Raw genomic sequence first — 4,899 nt, 5'->3', positions numbered from 1 at the left:
ACACACTGTAACACTCACATAGTGTGACACAAGCACACACTGTAACACGCACACACTGTAACACTCCATAGTGTGACACAAGCACACACTGTAACACGCACACACTGTAACACTCCCATAGTGTGACACAAGCACACACTGTAACACGCACACACTGTAACACTCCCATAGTGTGACACAAGCACACACTGTAACACGCACACACTGTAACACTCCCATAGTGTGACACAAGCACACACTGTAACACGCACAACACTGTAACACTCACATAGTGTGACACAAGCACAACACTGTAACACTCACACAGTGTGACACAAGCACACACTGTAACACTCACATAGTGTGACACAAGCACACACTGTAACACTCACATAGTGTGACACAAGCACACACTGTAACACTCACATAGTGTGACACAAGCACACACTGTAACACTCACATAGTGTGACACAAGCACACACTGTAACACTCACACAGTGTGACACAAGCACACACTGTAACACTCACACAGTGTGACACAAGCACACACTGTAACACTCACATAGTGTGACACAAGCACGCACTGTAACACACACATAGTGTGACACAAGCACACACTGTAACACACACACAAAGCTCACCTCCTCCTCCTGTCACTGCACGGTAGCGGCTAGATTCTATCCCTCTAAAGGACACTCTGACATCACAGCAGTCACGTGACTGCAGTGATCACATGGTACAGAGAGCTGAGTGAGGAAGAAGCAGAAGTGCGGGAGACTCAAATCGATAGGACATTTTTTGCTTTCCTTCTGCTGCTGTCTGTGTGTCTCGTCGGGAGTGGTTATCTGGGCTTATGCTGGACATGGAAGAAACACTAATGTGAAAAAGGAGTGAGAAGAACCTGTGTTCTCATGAAGCAAGAAGCTGGGATCCTGATTAGAGGCTGCTTTATACAGCCAGCCAGAGATTTGTACATTGTCTTTTTTTCAACTCTGAATTATGGGAACCTCATCTGTGCCTAGGATTTGTGCTAGAAACATGAAGAACTGGTAGTGGTAAAATATTACACATGGAGCCCAACATTTGTTTCTATTCTTTATTTTCTAGGAGAGAAGCTTTTATCTGGGACTGCAGATGAGCAATGGGAAACCACTAAGATAAATAAAACTGCACTTGTTGTCTTGTTTATGTTTGTGGGGGTATCAGTCATTACATAATTAGTGAAATTCAGCTATAATTGTTAAGCTGTATATATGAAGCTTGCATTTAAAATGGACATTAATTCATAAGAACAGGAGTTAGTCAATATCTTTATGTGCTGGTGTTACTGCACAATATGACACCAAGGGGATTATGGAAAGGAAGGGGTTAATGGCTGTTCTTTGTATGACTGATGGGGAATAGTTATAGTATGAATGGGCATTATTCTCTCTTTCCCTGTGTGTAAATGTCTGTGTGTCTGTCTCCTTATGTATGTGATTTTTTTCTGAGTCAGAGACACAGAATGACAGACACACAGTGTACTTTTCTGTGTGTCTCTTTCTTTCTGTGTCCATGTTTGTGTGTCTGTCTCTCCCTCCTTGTCACTTTTCTCGCTCTCTCTGTCACTCTTTTCATACATTCACTTTTTTTTCCTGTCTCTCATTTTTTTCTTGTCCCTCTGTCTGTCACTCTTTCTCTGTCATTTTCTGTCTGTCACCCACGCTGCCTCTCTCCCTGTCACTCTCTCTCATTTGATGTCACTCTTGTTGTCCATCTCTTGCTGTCACTCTCTCTCTCCCCCTTGCTGTCACTCTCTCTCTCCCCTTTGCTGTCACTCTCTCTCTCGCTGTCTCTTTCTCTCTCTCCCTTGCTGTCTGTCTCTCTCTCTCCCTTGCTGTCTGTCTCTCTCTCTCTCCCTTGCTGTCTGTCTCTCTCTCTCCCTTGCGGTCTCTCTCTCTCTCCCTTGCGGTCTCTCTCCCTTGCGGTCACACTGTTTCTCTCTACCTTGCTGTCTCTCCCTGTCACTTGCTGTCACTGTTCCTCTCTGACTATTCTATTTTACTGTCTCGCTGTCACACTCTGTCACTAACTTTCTCTCTCTTGCTGTCACATTCTTTCTGTCTCGCTGTCTCTCTCTTGTTTATAACACTTGCTGTCACTCGTCTTTTTCTTCTCTCTCTCTCTCTCTCTCTCTCTCTCTCTCTCTCTCTCTCTCTCTCTCTCTCTCTCTCTCTCTCTCTCTCTCTCTCTCTCTCTCTCTCTCTCTCTCTCTCTCTCTCTCCTCTCTCTCTCTCTCTCTCCACTGTCTCTCTCTCTCTCCACTGTCTCTCTCTCTCTCTCTCCACTGTCTCTCTCTCTCTCCACTGTCTCTCTCTCTCTCCACTGTCTCTCTCTCTCTCTCCACTGTCTCTCTCTCTCTCTCCACTGTCTCTCTCTCTCTCTCCACTGTCTCTCTCTCTCTCTCCACTGTCTCTCTCTCTCTCCACTGTCTCTCTCTCTCTCCACTGTCTCTCTCTCTCTCTCCACTGTCTCTCTCTCTCTCTCCACTGTCTCTCTCTCTCTCTCCACTGTCTCTCTCTCTCTCTCCACTGTCTCTCTCTCTCTCCACTGTCTCTCTCTCTCTCCACTGTCTCTCTCTCTCTCTCCACTGTCTCTCTCTCTCTCTCTCACTGTCTCTCTCTCTCTCTCTCTCTCTCTCTCTCTCCACTGTCTCTCTCTCTCTCTCTCTCCACTGTCTCTCTCTCCACTGTCTCTCTCTCTCTCTCCACTGTCTCTCTCTCTCTCTCCACTGTCTCTCTCTCTCTCTCCACTGTCTCTCTCTCTCTCTCCACTGTCTCTCTCTCTCTCTCCACTGTCTCTCTCTCTCTCTCCACTGTCTCTCTCTCTCTCTCCACTGTCTCTCTCTCTCTCCACTGTCTCTCTCTCTCTCCACTGTCTCTCTCTCTCTCTCCACTGTCTCTCTCTCTCTCTCCACTGTCTCTCTCTCTCTCCACTGCTCTCTCTCTCTCCACTGCCTCTCTCTCTCTCTCCACTGCCTCTCTCTCTCTCTCCACTGCCTCTCTCTCTCTCTCCACTGCCTCTCTCTCTCTCTCTCTCCACTGCCTCTCTCTCTCTCTCTCTCTCCACTGCCTCTCTCTCTCCACTGCCTCTCTCTCTCTCCACTGCCTCTCTCTCTCTCTCTCCACTGCCTCTCTCTCTCCACTGCCTCTCTCTCTCTCTACTGCCTCTCTCTCTCTCTCTCTCTCTCTCTCCCACTGCCTCTCTCTCTCCACTGCCTCTCTCTCTCCTCTCTCTCTCTCTCTCTCTCTCTCTCTCTCCTCTGTCTCTCTCTCCACTGCCTCTCTCTCTCCACTGCCTCTCTCTCTCTCTCCACTGCCTCTCTCTCTCTCTCCACTGCCTCTCTCTCTCTCTCTCCACTGCCTCTCTCTCTCTCTCTCCCACTGCCTCTCTCTCTCTCTCCACTGCCTCTCTCTCTCTCTCCACTGCCTCTCTCTCTCTCTCCACTGCCTCTCTCTCTCTCCACTGCCTCTCTCTCTCCACTGCCTCTCTCTCTCTCTCCACTGCCTCTCTCTCTCTCTCCACTGCCTCTCTCTCTCTCTCTCCACTGCCTCTCTCTCTCTCTCTCTCCACTGCCTCTCTCTCTCTCTCTCTCTCCACTGCCTCTCTCTCTCCACTGTCTCTCTCTCTCTCTCTCCACTGTCTCTCTCTCTCTCCACTGCCTCTCTCTCTCTCTCCACTGCCTCTCTCTCTCTCTCTCTACTGCCTCTCTCTCTCTCCACTGCCTCTCTCTCTCTCTCCACTGCCTCTCTCTCTCTCTCTCCACTGCCTCTCTCTCTCTCTCTCCACTGTCTCTCTCTCCACTGCCTCTCTCTCTCTCTCCACTGCCTCTCTCTCTCTCTCTCCACTGCCTCTCTCTCTCTCTCTCCACTGCCTCTCTCTCTCTCTCTCTCCACTGCCTCTCTCTCTCTCTCTCTCCACTGCCTCTCTCTCTCTCTCTCTCCACTGCCTCTCTCTCTCTCTCTCTCTCTCCACTGCCTCTCTCTCTCTCTCTCCACTGCCTCTCTCTCTCTCTCTCCACTGCCTCTCTCTCTCTCCACTGCCTCTCTCTCTCTCCACTGCCTCTCTCTCTCTCCACTGCCTCTCTCTCTCTCTCTCTCTCTCTCTCTCTCTCTCTCTCTCTCTCTCCACTGCCCTCTCTCTCTCTCTCCACTGCCTCTCTCTCTCCACTGCCTCTCTCTCTCTCTCCACTGCCTCTCTCTCTCTCTCCACTGCCTCTCTCCACTGCCTCTCTCTCCACTGCCTCTCTCTCTCTCTCCTCTCTCTCCACTGCCTCTCTCTCTCTCTCCACTGCCTCTCTCTCTCTCCACTGCCTCTCTCTCTCTCTCCACTGCCTCTCTCTCTCTCTCCACTGCCTCTCTCTCTCTCTCCACTGCCTCTCTCTCTCTCTCCACTGCCTCTCTCTCTCTCTCCACTGCCTCTCTCTCTCTCTCCACTGCCTCTCTCTCTCTCTCCACTGCCTCTCTCTCTCCACTGCCTCTCTCTCTCTCTCTCCACTGCCTCTCTCCACTGCCTCTCTCTCTCTCCACTGCCTCTCCCTCTCTCCACTGCCTCTCTCTCTCTCCACTGCCTCTCTCTCTCTCCACTGCCTCTCTCTCTCTCTCCACTGCCTCTCTCTCTCTCTCTCCACTGCCTCTCTCTCTCTCCACTGCCTCTCTCTCTCTCTCTCTCCACTGCCTCTCTCTCTCTCTCTCTCTCCACTGCCTCTCTCTCTCTCCACTGCCTCTCTCTCTCCACTGCCTCTCTCTCTCCACTGCCTCTCTCTCTCCACTGCCTCTCTCTCTCACTGCCTCTCTCTCTCTCCTGCCTCTCTTTCGCCTCTCTCTCTCCACTGCCTCTCTCTCCACTGCCTCTCTCTCCACTGCCTCTCTCTCCACTGCC

The sequence above is a fragment of the Bombina bombina genome, chromosome 8, assembly GCF_027579735.1.
Source record: "Bombina bombina isolate aBomBom1 chromosome 8, aBomBom1.pri, whole genome shotgun sequence".
Taxonomy (NCBI): Eukaryota; Metazoa; Chordata; class Amphibia; order Anura; family Bombinatoridae; genus Bombina; species Bombina bombina.
This window is presented reverse-complemented; position numbering follows the sequence as displayed.